Source organism: Phyllopteryx taeniolatus, chromosome 10, assembly GCF_024500385.1.
Source record: "Phyllopteryx taeniolatus isolate TA_2022b chromosome 10, UOR_Ptae_1.2, whole genome shotgun sequence".
Taxonomy (NCBI): domain Eukaryota; kingdom Metazoa; phylum Chordata; class Actinopteri; order Syngnathiformes; family Syngnathidae; genus Phyllopteryx; species Phyllopteryx taeniolatus.
Genome location: NC_084511.1, coordinates 13,007,698 through 13,023,103, shown reverse-complemented (window position 1 = coordinate 13,023,103; position 15,406 = coordinate 13,007,698).

Sequence of the window (15,406 nt, the reverse complement as noted above, 5' to 3'; positions counted from 1 at the left end):
GATAAAGTGAGCAGGAATACAAAAGTACTACAAAACTGTTTTTTGGGGGGCAAAAATGAACATCAAATTTGAGAAAAAAAATTGGCAACACCCGCTCAAGTTTCTTTTTCTTTGACTAAGTGTAATTGTAAGTGTAAAGTAATACGCACCTCTTCATGGCTTATGTGATAAAAAGTTGACGTAAAAATTCAACAAGAACTTTAGCCTGAATGTGAGGAAAATGTTGAAAGCAATAATCATCCCTATGAAGTTTTCCTGTACGAAGGGTATCTTATTTTTATAAGCAGTTAAGTATGTTTTTGCTGCTGATGATCCAAGTCACTTGATTGAATATCAAGCAAAGTGTCCATTACATGGTGAAAACACCATCTACAACCCCAATTCCAATGAAGTTGGGACGTTGCGTTAAACATAAATAAAAATAGAATACAATGATTTGCAAATCATTTAATTGAATACACTACAAAGACAAGATATTTAATGTTCAAACTGACAAACTTTATTGTTTTTAGCAAATCATTAACTTGGAATTTTATGGCTGCAACACATTCCAAAAAAGCTGGGACAGGGTCATGTTTAGCACTGTGTTACATCACCTTTTCTTTTAACAACATTCAATAAGCGTTTGGGAACTGAGGACACTAATTGTTGAAGCTTTGTAGGCGGAATTCTTTCCCATTCTTGCTTGATGTGCAGCTTCAGCTGTTCAACAGTCCGGGGTCTGTTGTCGTATTTTACGCTTCATAATGCGCCACACATTTTCAATGGGAGACAGGTCTGGACTGCAGGCAGGCCAGTCAAGTACGCGCACTTTTTTACTACGAAGCCACGCTGTAGTGACACGTGCAGAATGTGGTTTGGCCTTGTCTTGCTGAAATAAGCAGGGGCGTCAATGAAAAAGACGTTGCTTGGATGGCAGCATATGTTTCTCCAAAACCTGTATATACCTTTCAGTATTAATGGTGCCTTCACAGATGTGTAAGTTACCCATGCCATTGCCACTAACACAGCCCCATACCATCACAGATGCTGGCTTCTGAACTTTGCGTCCACAGCAGTCCGGATGGTTCTTTTCCTCTTTGGCCCGGAGGACACGACGTCCACAATTTCCCAAAACAATTTGAAATGTGGACTTCTCGGACCACAGAACACTTTTCCACTTTGCATCAGTCCATCTTAAATGAGCTCGGGCCCAGAGAAGCCGGCGGTTTTTCTGGGTGTTGTTGATAAATGGCTTTTGCTTTGCATAGTAGAGTTTCAAGTTGCACTGACGGATGTAGCGCCGAACTGTATTTACTGACGTTGGTTTTCTGAAGTGTTCCTGAGCCCATGTGGTGATATCCTTTACATATTGATGTCGGTTTTTGATGCAGTGCCGCCTGAGGGAATCGAAGGTCACAGGCATTCAATGTTGGTTTTCGGCCTTGCCGCTTACACGCAGTGATTTCTCCAGATTCTCTGAACCTTTTGATGATATTATGGAGTGTAGATGCAATTATACATTGAGGAACATTGTCCTTAAACTGTTCAACTATTTTCTCACGCACTTGTTCAAAGAGGTGAACCTCACCCCATCTTTGCTTGTGAATGACTGAGCAATTCAGGGAAGCTCCTTTTATACCCAATCATGGCACCCACCTGTTCCCAATTAGCCTGTTCACCTGTGGGATGTTCCAAACAGGTGTTTTTTTGCCACCTGTCCCAGCTTTTTTGGAACGTGTTGCAGCTAAAAAATTCTAAGCTAATGATTATTTGCTAAAAACAATAAAGTTTATCAGTTTGAACATTAAAAATGTTGTCTTTATAGTGTATTCAATTAAATATAGGTTGAACATGATTTGCAAATCATCATATTCTGTTTTTATTTATGTTTAACACAACGTCCCAACTTCATTGGAATCGGGGTTGTACTAAATTGTACTCTGCATTGGTGTGCAGACGGTGCATGTGGTAGCTGGTCTCGGGTGAAGGTCAGACCTTGAGTGAGCAGAGACCAATAACTTGACAGCCAAGGGCCCACTAAAGCTTTGGAAGAGGAACATCACTTCCTTTCCCACTCGGTGTCTCTCTGTATCCCTCTAGTGGAGGTCTGTGACAGAACATGGAGTGCTGACAGGAGAAGATATGGACAGGACCAAAATTCATGGACCTAACTCAAGACAGACCAAAAGGTTCACATACATCATTCCTAGCTAGCGCACCTTAGCAAGTATCGCATTGAGAATAGAGGATTATGGGTAAAACCTGACCTAAATCCTCCAACTCTCTTCAAGTCATCTTGTGTCTAGATGTGCTTGTTCTAAACTACACTGATGCTCGATGTGGCCTTTGTTTGTTTGCAGTCATTTAGGGGAAGGGAATGATGAAGTGAGTTTACAAAAGTTTACCAAATAGTTTCAATCTGCAGCTGATGTTAGCAACACACGATGAACTTTGGAACCAGAATGCATCTAAACACTGGAATAGGGATTCTAGTGCTTTCACCCCACTGCACCCACATCTGATTACTTCAAAGTGTAATGGCTTCTGTATGTTTGTAGCTTTACAACATGAATACACATTGGTAAAATGTATAGACTTTTGATGGTGGGGACCATTGTTGTTATATTATTATTATCGTTCATCCATCCATCCATCCATTTTCTTCCGCTTATCCAATGTCGGGTCACGGGGGCAGTAGCTTTAGCAGGTATGCCCAGAATTCCCTCTCCCCAGCCCCTTCATCCAGCTCTTCCGGGGGGGCATCCCGAGGAGTTCCGAGGCCAGCCGGGAGATATAGTCTCTCCAGCGTGTCCTGGGTCGTCCCCAGGGTCTCCTCCCGGGGGATGTGCCCGGAACACCTCACCAGGTAGGCGTCCAGGAGGCATCCTAATCAGATGCCCGAGCCACCTCATCTGGCTCCTCTCAATGTGGAGGAGTAGCAGCTCGTGACCAAAGGTGAGGGTAGGAACATAGATCAACCGGTAAATTGAGAGTTTCGGCTTAGCTCCTTCTTCACCACAACGGACTGATACAAAGTCCGCATCCCTGCAGATGCTGCCCCCATCCACCTGTCTATCTCTCGTTCCATTCTTCCCCCACTCGTGAACAAGATCCCAAGATACTTGAACTCCTCCACTTGGGGCACGAGCTCATCCCCAATCCAGAGAGGGCATGCCATCCTTTCCCGACTGAGGACCATGGTCTCAGATTTGGAGGTGGTGATTCTCATCCCAGCTGCTTCACACTTGGCTGTGAACCGCTCCAGTGAGAGTTGGAGATCACGGCTTGATGAAGCCAACAGAACCACATCATCTGCAAAAAAGCAGAGTTGCAATACTGAGGCCACCAAACTGCACCCCCTCTATGCCTCGGCTGCGCCTAGAAATTCTGCCCATAAAAGTAATGAACAGAATCGGCGACAAAGGGCAGCCTTGGCGGAGTCCAACCCTCACCGGAAACGAGTCAGCCTTACTGCCGGCAATGCGGACCAAACTCTGACACCAGTCGTACAGGGACCGAACAGCCCGTGTCAGGGGGTTCGGTACCCCATACTCCCGAAGCACTCCCCCCCCCCCCACACACACATGTAGACTGGTTGGGTGAACCTCCAATAGACCTTACCAGGGAGTTTGAGGAGTTTGATCCCCCTGTAGTTGGAACACACCCTCCTGATTTTAGCAAATGGGTGCAATATAAAGAGTGAAAAATTTAAGGGGGTCTGAATACTTTCCATACCAACTGTAAATGTTCATGGTCCTGTGAACACACATTCCTTCTTATATATATATATATATATATATATATATATATATATATATATACACACACACACACACACATACACCCACCCACACACATATTTGAGTTGCGAGTTATGTGTAAACTGAATAATATTTAAATCAAATCATAGATTCCCACGCAACCAAAAACACCACCAGTTTGGGCTGCTCCAATTTTTTGACAACCTATATCATTTTTAGCATTAGCACTATTTGTGTAACTTCTTTCCAGTGGAAGTCCCATACGACAGAAAGGACTGCAGAGTTAAAAGTGGGCCGACATGCTGGTTCTGATTAGCTTGTTTGCTTTCTATGCACCCGAGACACGGAAGTTCCCCTGCAAGGGCTCAGTGTCAACAGGCCACCCTTCTCTGGTTTGCAACAAAGTCTGCCATGGTGTTGGAAATACAGTTTCAGGCAGGTATGAAAAAACATATGCAAACAAGACAGAGGGACACAAGTGTGGACTCTATTACCGCCCTACTGTTGTGTCTCTTCTACCAGACAAGGTTAAAACCCCGACTAATGTTGGAATCTGGTAAAACATGCCACAAAAGAGCCACAAATAACCACTAATAGAACTACCCATTATCCTTACCACTGGAATGTGCATCTAATGCACAGCGACCAGAGCCAGACCCAGTTAACATACTTGTGGTGGTGAACGGTTTAAAGCTGTTGGGAGTGTGTATTTGTGTGTGGTTTTTTTTGGTTACAAGAGCTATGGCTGGGAACAAATGATGGGAAGAGTATTTGGAGAAAGATGACGTGAAGGCTAATTGCTACATGTATCACGAGCTAATCAGAAAGCTGATGTAACTTTATTGGCGCTCTCTTGCTAAATAAATAAATTATATACACATATATATATATATATATATACATACTTATATATATTCTCATTCATTCATCTTCCGTTCCGCTTATCTTCACAAGGGTCACGGGCGTGCTGGAGCCTATCCCAGCTATCTTTGGGCGAGAGGTGGGGTAAATGGTAAATGGACTGCACTTATATAGCACTTTATCTACATCATCACACCGCGCAAAGTGCTTTACAAAGCCTCACATTCACCCACTCACACACACACACACACCAATGGGTGACTGCTGCTATGCAAGGCGCTGCCAGGCCCACTGGGAGCAAATTTGGGTTCAGTGTCTTGCCCAAGGACACTTCAACATGCGGACAATCATAAATAAATAATCATAGATTTGAACTGGTGCCAGCAACTGAGCCACAGCCACCAACCCTGAAGTGGTGGGCAGCCAATCACAGGTCACATATAAACAAACAACCACATTCACACCTGCGGGCCATTTAGAGTCTTCAATAAACCTACCATGCATGTTTTTGGGACGTGGGAGGAAACCGGAGTACCCGGTAAAAACCCACGCAGGCAGGAGGAGAACATGCAAACTCCACACAGGCGAGGCCGGATTTGAACCCGGGTCCTCAGAACTGTGAGACAGATGTGGTACCCATATCTATGTGTGTGCGTGTGTGTGCATTACACGCACACACAAAATGGTAAAAACCATAGACTAGCAAATGGAAATTTGCCTAGACACTATATGGTAATTATAAACTGCTACATTAACACAGATGGAGCAGCAACACAGAAAAATAGAGCATACAACAATATTCACGGGCAAATATTCTTTTTGCTCTGTGGGAACACTGATTTACTTTTACTGGAGCTTAGTTGGACACGGGGACGTCCTCTACTTCTTCTTCTTCCTCTTAATGAAATGCTGCTTCTGTTCCAGCAGACCTGAGTGATGCCTGGCATTTTGCGGCTCAACGTTGTATTACACTGACGGCGCACGACTCTAAATTTAGACTTTTCTGTATACTGTAAAATCCCATAAAAATGATTGCTTAAAAATCGGCCATATAGTGGGGTCGCTAACAATGAAATGTGATACAGCGGGTGTTCACTGTTGTGGCACTTCAAGTCTTATAAATGAGCAGTAAAGGTTAAAATAGTCTACAAAAATAAAGGCTAAAGACTGCAGCTGCATCAGGGCTCCATCCTCCATGGACAGTGATAAAGGTGATAAATACTCCTCGGAAGCTGTTCTCTTTGAATAAACAGCTCCACAAGGTGGTCAGACAACATACTGCTTCGAGCCTTATCAACAAACCCGACTAACCAATCGCAGACAGGCCTGGGATACATCATAATCGTCGTTTTGTTGCATCCTTACACTTCCAACATCCTGGCATCATCTCGCATTCTGCTCATCGTGTTCTCATGCGATCTTGCCCATGCCGGTCCCACCCGCCCTCTTATTCTCTGTGTTTATTTTGCACTGTCGGTGAGATGGCGTGAGGCGATCACTGTACGCCTGCAGCCCGAGTGCACAAACGGGTGACCACAGATTCTCAAAAGGGACAAAGACATTCTCTTAACCGATCATCAGGAAAGTTAACAATTATTACTATATTCAATGGTCCATACAAATTTATATTAGTTATATTCCATCCAGCGGCACGGTGGGCGACTGGTGAGCACATCTGCCTCACAGTTCTGAGGACCGGGGTTCAAATCCCAGCCCCGCCTGTGTGGAGTTTGCATGTTCTCCTCATGCTTGCGTGGGTTTTCTCCGGGTACTCCGGTTTCCTCCCACATCCCAAGAACATGCATGGTAGGTTGATTGAAGACTCTAAATTGCCCGCAGGTGTGAATGTGAGTGTGAATGGTTGTTTGTTTATATGTGCCCTGCGATTGGCTGCCGACCAGTTCAGGGTGTAGCCCGCCTCTCGCCCAAAGATAGCTGCGATAGGCTCCAGCACGCCCGCGACCCAAGTGAGGATAAGCGGTACAGAAAATGGATAGCTGATTTAACTTATTGGTAAACTACACTCAAAAAGCAAAAAGGCGTTACTTCCCGAATCTTAGAATGTCACATATATGCAAATGTATAATCTCACTAATACAAATATTTAAGGGATCAAATTCCACATGATTGACAAATGTCAATTATTCTCCATTCCTAATCCCCACACTGTTGGCAGGGTGACAAAATGCATAGCTCTATTTTCTAAAGAGGGTGTCCCTCTGCTGATTTGCCCAACTAACAGTCAATCAAGGTAAAAAGAAACAGAGGTTATTCCCAACTGCACACATTTTGCTCGAGACATGATTATTGCGGTGCTGTTTGTTCCATGTGTGCGGCTTACCAAGTGATTTCCTGCCTGATCAACCCTGAAATCCTACAAAGATGTTCATTTCGGTAATTCAAAGTCTCAAACCACAGCCTCAAACCAACTGTCAATCTTCTCCAAAATCACTTTGGACAGTGTGAAGCTCATATTTCATTGACACAATGTCTGCCTGTAATCACGCCAATGAGCAGTGACATAGTGAAGCAGTAAAGGGTTCATCACTTGAAGTCATGGAGATAAAGGAATGCATCATTTCAAAAGTTGAGATGATGAATTATGTCATTGCACTTCATCAAAACAAACATGAAATGACAACACAGAATATATGGCTATTTGTGAGAACTTCGGTGAGGTATGAAAGAACAGTTGAAGATGTGGTGGCACTTTGCAGAGGAGTGGAACAAGGCGATGCATGTGGTCCGACGGATGAGAATCGCATAACGATAGCGTTTAAGGAAATGGTCAGTTTTGATGAATGTGTGTTGAGGACACATCTGGCTAACAGATGGTAACCCAAAACCCCAAGATTTTCAATGTTTTTTTTGAATGATTTGACACAATATGCATGTGGTTGGAGAAAAGTCAGACGAACGAAACTGCTCAGAAATGAAAATCATAGGACGTGCACTTTAAAAATATGCTTCTGGGAAGCAATTAATAAGAGGGCCAAAAGGAATTGCGCTGCACAGCACAGAGCAGATGCAGAAATAACAGGAACTGAATTATATAGACTCTTCGACAGCGTCTTAGTACAATTACATCAATTACTGTCAGGAGAAAAATTTATGACAAAATACTTAGGAAGCCATTATTCTAACAATTGTCACATCGATTATTGGAGTAATCAGATAAAAAAAATTATTTTGCATTATTAAACAAAACCAATACAAAATATAACTGGTGCTGGGCAGAATTCTTGCATTTCTAAAGCCATCACTGTTCAGGAAAACAAAAAAAACATTGTTTGAAAACCATTGTATGGTCAAAGAGAGCAAGTAATTTTTAACATTTTAATTTCTTCTTCTTTTCCTTTGGGCTTTTCCCTTTAGGGGTCGCTACAGCGCGTCATCCTTTTCCATGTAAGCCTATCTCCTGCATCCTCCTCTCGAACACCAACTGCCCTCACGACATCCATCAACCTTCTCTTTGGTCTTCCTCTAGCTCTCTTGCCTGGTAGCTCCACCCTTATCATCCTTCTACCAATATACTCACTATTTCTCCTCTGGATGTGTCCAAACCATCGAAGTCTGCTCTCTCTAACTTTGTCTCCAAAACATCAAACCTTGGCTGTCCCTCTGATGAGCTCATTACTAACTTTATCCAACCTGGTCACTCAGAGAGCGAACCTCAACATCTTAATTTCCGCCAGGGGGAAATTTAAGGTGGAGGTGGGACTGGATCAGGGATCAGGGCTGATCCCTGATCCAGTCCCACCTCCACCTTAAATTCATCTGTCACACCTACAGCACACCTGACCGCTGTTCTGCTGCCCTCGTACCTGGCCTCGTATTGGCCTTCTCTGCCAATATAGACTTTTGCATGCAGTACCACAGTTCCTCTCTGGGTACTCTGTCATAGGCTTTCTCTAGATCTACAAAGACACAATGTAACTCCTTCTGACCTTCTCTGTACTTTTCCATCAACATCCTCAAGGCAAATAATACATCTGTGGTACTCTTTTCAGGCATGAAACCATACTGTTGCTCGCAAATACTTACTTCTGTCCTGAGTCTAGCCTCTACTACTTTTTCCCATAACTTAATTGTGTGGCTCATCAACTTTATTCCTCTATAGTTCCCACAGTTCTGCACATCACCCTTGTTCTTAAAAATGGGCACCAGCACACTTTTACTACATTCCTCAGGCATTTTCTCACGCGCTAGAATTCTATTGAACAAGCTGGTCAAAAACTCCACAGCCACCTCCACCTCCACAGTAAGGTCATCAGGACCAACTGCCTTTCCATTTTTCATCCTCTTTAATGCCTTTCTAACTTCCCCCTTACTAATCATTGCCACTTCCTGGTCCACCACACTTGGCTCCTCTACTCTTCCTTCTCTCTCATGTTCCTCATTTATCAACTCCTCAAAGTATTCGTTCCATCTAGCTAGCACACTGCTGGCACCAGTCAACATATTTCCATCTCTATCCTTAATCACCCTAACCTGCTGCACATCCTTTCCATCTCTTTCTCTCTGTCTGGCCAGCCTGTATAGATCCTTTTCTCCTTTTTTAGTGTCCAACCTGGCATACATGTCATCATATGCCTCTTGTTTGGACTTTGCCACCTCTACCTTTGCCCTCTGTCACATCTCAATGTATTCCTTTCGCCTCTCCTCGGTCCTCTCAGTGTTCCACTTCTTCTGAGCTAACCTTTTTCCTTGTATGATTTCCTGTACTGTGAGGTTCCACCACCAAGTCTCCTTCACTCCTTTCCTGCCAGAAGATACATCAAGTTCTCTCCTGCCTGCCTCTCTGAGCATCTTGGCTGCAGTGGTCCAGTCTTCTGGAAGCTCCTCCTGTCCACAGAGAGCCTGTCTCACCACTTCCCGAAAAGCTGCACAACACTCGTCCGGTCTCAGCTTCCACCACATGGTTCTCTGCTCTGCCTTCGTCTTCCTTATCTTCCTCCCCACCACATCATCTTACACACCACCACCTCTCTCCTACCACTACCTTACAGTCGGTAACCTCCTTCAGATTACATTGTCTGCACAAGATGTAATCCACCTGCGTGCCTCTACGTCCGCTCTTGTAGGTCACCCTATGTTCGTGCCTCTTCTGGAAAAAGTATTCACTACAGCCATTTGTATCCTTTTTGCAAAGTCTACCACCATCTGTCCCTCCAAGTTCCTTTCCTGGATGCCGTACTTACCCATCACTTCTTCATCACCCCTATTTCCTTCACCAATATGTCCATTACAATCTGCACCAATCACGACTCACTCTCTGTCTGGGATGCTCAGAACTACTTCGTCTAGCTCCTTCCAGAATTTCTCTTTCACCTCTAGGTCACATCCTACCTGTGGGGCATAGCCACTAATCACATTATACATAACACCCTCAATTACAAGTTTCAGCCTCATCACTCAATCTGATACTCTTTTCACCTCCAAGTCATTCTTAGCCAACTCAACTCACTTCTAGCCTTACTGCCTTTCCACCTGGTCTCCTGGACACACAATATATCAACCTTTCTCCTAATCATCATGTCAACCAACTCCCGAGATTTTCCTGTCATAATCCCAACATTCAAACTCCCCACATTCAGTTCTAGGCTCTGTGCTTTCCTCTTCTCTTTCTGCCGAAGAACCCGCTTTCCACCTCTTCTTCTTCGACTTCGACCCACCGTAGCTGAATTTCCAACGGCGCCCTGCAGGTTGACGGTGCCGGTGGTGGATGTTGTTAACCCGGGCCACGACAGATCCCATATGGAATTCTTTGGATGAACGCTCATATTTGTTTGGCAAAGTTTTAAGCCGTATGCCCTTCCTGACGAAACCCTCGCCTTGGGACCGGGCTACAGTTTGCACTGGCTTGTGCCCCCCATAGGGCTGCATTTTTAACATTTGAATTTGGTCAATTAAAAATAAATAAATAAATAAATAAATGAACAGACCAATGTGGGGACTGACCAATAGTATCGATTTGTGACAAATATAAAATTGATCAAATTTGGACATGGGAGACTTTAAAAGGAAGGGCTCGGTCTGGTGAGTGACGTGGGAGTCAACGAATGAGAGTAGAATTGCCTGTTGTGAGCTCAGGTTACCGGCTGGCTACGGACAGCCGTTTACCATTGAATTCACTTTAAAATACATCAGATGTAAGATGGGCTCATTTTGAAGCCACATGAGAGAGAGGGGCCAGCTTTAAAAACCGTCTTCCCAGGAAACCTCTTGTTTTTCTTGGACTTTTTCCCTACTCCATCCCTTATGAAGTAAATTGTAAACAGGAGAGAGAGAGCATGTGATACTGAAGCTGTTGACAATGATGAGCGGGAACAAGTGGGCAGCATGAGTGATGAGTTCCGTCCATCTCGGTTTAATCTAGCTGGGGATCCAAAGCACTGTCTTCATCTTGTTTTCGGGAAACAAGCAATGTTGCAAACAAGAGGGTGAGGATAATGGAGATCCTGGATGACCTGCTTTGACAACCGGTGGAGAAGACTTAACTTGACGATGAAGTATATGGATACAAATAAACAAGGCAAACTGACGGCCTGCCAACATAACCTCGGCGGTCGAACAGCTGTTTCAGGGGTGCTGGTTGACATGATTTATTAATGTACCAATTTTCTTTTTCCAAAGGAAACAATGACAATAGAAACAATCTGTCACCACCCTACCACCTTAAACTTAATTGTGCAGGAAAGGTCGTCACTGTTAAAACCGAAAACAATAAAACAGATAAAGGACGAACAATGATGCTCGCTGAAGTGAGGTCTCATTGAGTATGTGGAAGATCACACGATCGTTTTTGTATGACAGATTAGTATTTATGAACAAGGTATTAGCATTCTCTCCCAAACTATGGTTACCTTTGAAAGTGTACACCCATATAGATGTTTGACTTTAGTGATTTCGTTGATCACGGAAGAAAAAGCAATGATTGATCATATTCAGATATCATTAGCATCTGTGTGCTGGTGTCAAGTCACAAATATGGAGCATATTTGCATGAATTAGACTTTGAATGCTCTTTGAATTTAAGTTATTGTGAGGTCCACATCAGTTTGTATGGAATTTGGTTTCATGACAGTTGTTTGAACAAAGTTTTGTGCGACTTCAAGATTATTATTATTACTATTACTATTTAAGGTTGCCTGTTTCAGCAAAAGCAATAAGATTTTTTTTCCTGTAAATTGTATTTCTTCTTCATTATCTGTCTTAGATCTGTTTTTTTGCGGTGCATTTTGTACATTTCAAGGAAGAACAAAATGTCTCAATGGATCACCACTTTGACTCCAGCTGGTCCCTACCAGAGAGGTGCAGTGGGTGGGTGGGGGGCAGTCATGTTCTGTCCTTGGCTTGAAACACCAGACATCATGACATGTCCCACAGAGACTGCAGACGTACGGTTCATGTTTCATGCTGACAACGTGCAGACACATAAATGCATGCAATGTGATCAAGGAATGCATGTAGGGATCCTTTCTACAGTATTTTTTGGGGAAAAAAAGATCATTGTGGTTTTCACCATCAGGATGGAGTTCAACAGATTCCGCAAAGTAGCTCACATCATTGCCAACACCATTATCTTTGTCAGACTAGAGAACAATACAGTATATAGTATGTTAACAACAAACAACTCCAGGCCCAAAACCCCCTCTGATGTCAGTAATTGATTGTCCATCCTTATAGGGGGCTCATCTTTCCTCCCCTGCAGCGATGATGTAATTCACTTAGGAAGAATGTAGCCAACGTGGCTGGTATTGGGAGGCACGCAACGATGAGTAAAACAAGGTATGCGTTTTCCGGCTAGGTCAGAGGTGTGGGAATGGTCTGGGAATGTCCGGCCAGGGTCAAACCGTTGACACAGATGGACAGAGCGCAGCCGCCTCTTCGAGCAAATGCAGCATCCTGTTCGTGGCTACAGGAGATACAGAGGTTAACTCTTTGGATGTCAGAGTTCAAGAGGGCAGGTAACCTCACCTGTCATTCTCTTCAGTTGCAGCCAGTGGAACAAACCTGCTCCAATGCTTAAGGACAAATGGTTACAAAGCATGCCACGCTACGCTGCATATGGCCACTGGTGCAAGAGATACTGGAGATACACTATATAGACTTGATTCTTAGAACACACCTCTTAATTGATTCACCAAACAGTGGTTGGACTAGTCTAGTTGGTTCCCCCTGAATCTTAATTTTCCATCTTCTAGCCTACCTTTATGGATTTTGCTTTGTGCACTTGGAACACAAAAGGGTATTGTCTCTCTGCTACCAAAGTTGGAAGCATACAGTTGTCCAAAGTATCTCAACTTTGGATTGATTAAGGGGTGTTCTATCATATTCGACCTTGGCATTTGCAGGGAACACGGACTACCTGAGGTTGAGGTACATCACCTTCTACAGTAGGATATTAAGCAGTGTTGTGAAACTTCACGTGTCCACGTCCTGCCCCTCTCACCGAACCGAACTGGTCCGACATGTGCCGGTTCAGGGCGCCAGAGATAAACAAAAATAAACACACACAAAAAAAAGGCCAGCTGTCACACAGATAATTGCAGCGCAACCAGCAGCAGATCCTTTTTCATCACCTCTGCCACAGGCAAACTCTCACAGGAGCACAGAGTAAACACGGAGAAGCCAGTGAAAACTGTACTCGCATTGCAGAGTGAACAAAAGTTACGAAACAAAACAAACAAACAAAAAAAACTATGAGGCAAATACCTCTTTGGTCTAGTCAGGTTCTGGAGACAGCTCTTGATCTTTATCTTCTTCTCTGCAACTTTCAATCTGACACACTTATGAGATTTTACTGTTATTATTCATTTTACTACAAAGCAGTGTCTTTCATCATTGTGTTTGTTTTTCCCGTTATGAGGGCTTATTAAATTGGTACCAAAAGCTCATTTAATTTGAAAAGTCCTGCAGTGATAAACAGGAACATGCATTGCAGTTCAACCCAAACACATACACACGGGGGGAACTGATTAGATATGCGTCCAGTGTGTTTTATATCCTATATTGTGAATTTTGTGATGCACAGCATGTAAAGTCTGGTGCCACTTGACAGCTACATTTTATTTGCTTTCCAGTATAAAAACAGCATCTCAGCTTTCAACCTCGAAGGACTTTGTGGCTTACACAATAATGGACAACAAATTTTCTGAGGAATTCCTGTGTAGTGGTGCCAGAAAAGCTGGAGGTGCTCCGAGCTCAGAGGAGGCATTACGGTAATTAAGGAGTTAGGGAGCATAGAAGACATTGCATTCAAATGGATCCACGCCAACCTGTCGCTTTCCCCATTCTCATCACTGCAACTTTTCAATATCTGCTCATCGCTATTTAAATTGCTTTTTCTTCCGAGAAACTGCAACAGATTTTCAAGTCAGGAACCGAACAAACTGCAATTATTTATCAACATCCTCATCATTGTGGGGAATGAAATGGTCTTTAGGGAGCGACAATTTGCACCTCTCAGACTAGGCGCCAATCCAAAAATTGGCCGTATTTTATGATCAGCATCTGTTGCAAACTTCTTTCTGGTCATGTTCCTGTTTATCAATTTTTCTAATGAAATGTCAGACAGGAAATAATGTCAACAGCTTCACAAAAGCAGAGAAAAGTGCACCTCTTGTTTTGAATACATTTTTATTAGTAGGAAAATCGAAAAATTTGAATGCCCTACTTATTTTAAAATTCAATATTTTCAGGAAAAAATTGCCTCTTTAGTCGTACAAAACTCCAGAGGTCAAAAAGACCAACATGTTGCATCTTGTGATACTCCCGCTCAGCTAAAGACCAAACTCAAGTCTTTTGCTTTTTGTTTGGCTTTTTATGATCCCACCAGGGATGGGTAGCAGTTGATGTGGACCTATGGCCACCACAAACGCACACATGTCCTGACCGCGACTCACCTCACAAGCACAAGTAATCTCCCTCAGCACATTTGTCACATGTCATCATTCAAGGGTGAATAGTTTTAATCTCTATATTAACAGCGGTTAACTCAATTTCTTACCTGTCAGACGAGTGTAAATGTTAAAATGGGACTTTTGCCTGTAGCTACAGTTAAATGATTGTATGTAGTGAGAGTTTGACCCTGGGATTATTTCAATTTCCATTATTTTTTTTATCGGATTTTTTTCCCTCCCCTTTTTGGAATCCAAACAAATCTGATATTTACTTGCATCTTGGAATCGATTGTGTTCGACCTTGGAGTAAAATGAATAGGGAGGGTCCTCCCACAACTCACAAAGTAAAAGTGTGCCTCCCTCCATCAGCAGCATCTGTGACCTTCTGCTTCCAGCCAGCCCCTCCCTAAGGGTGATGTTGGCTAACGATGCCTGACAGGCCCTCAGATCAAGTGTCCCTTTTACCCTGCAGGAGGAGGCTGTGCCGAGGTGACCTGTAGACTGAACAGGAGTCATCTGACATGGGAGATCAAACAGTGGCACATGCGCCTATGTCAGCACTCACCTATCTGCGACATCTGAGGGGTTAAAGCCCCCCAAAAATGTTTGAAACGACACGACTCGCATCTTATACTGTTACTCGATTCACTGTTTGGTTTTGGATCACATTCAGCTCGAATAAATCTATTTCTAGAGCTACTCACGCTTCAGTCAAAATAATCCACAGCAGGAAAGCAGATTGGGTTACTTATTTATATATCTTATTTTTGATTGCATTGATTTCACAAAGTATCAGAGTTCAGTATGGGATTTGCACCACTGGACTGAATCTCATCACACAACCACTTTCTCTTTACTGGAGATACTCCAGCTTTTTAAAATTACAACTGTGGTTTT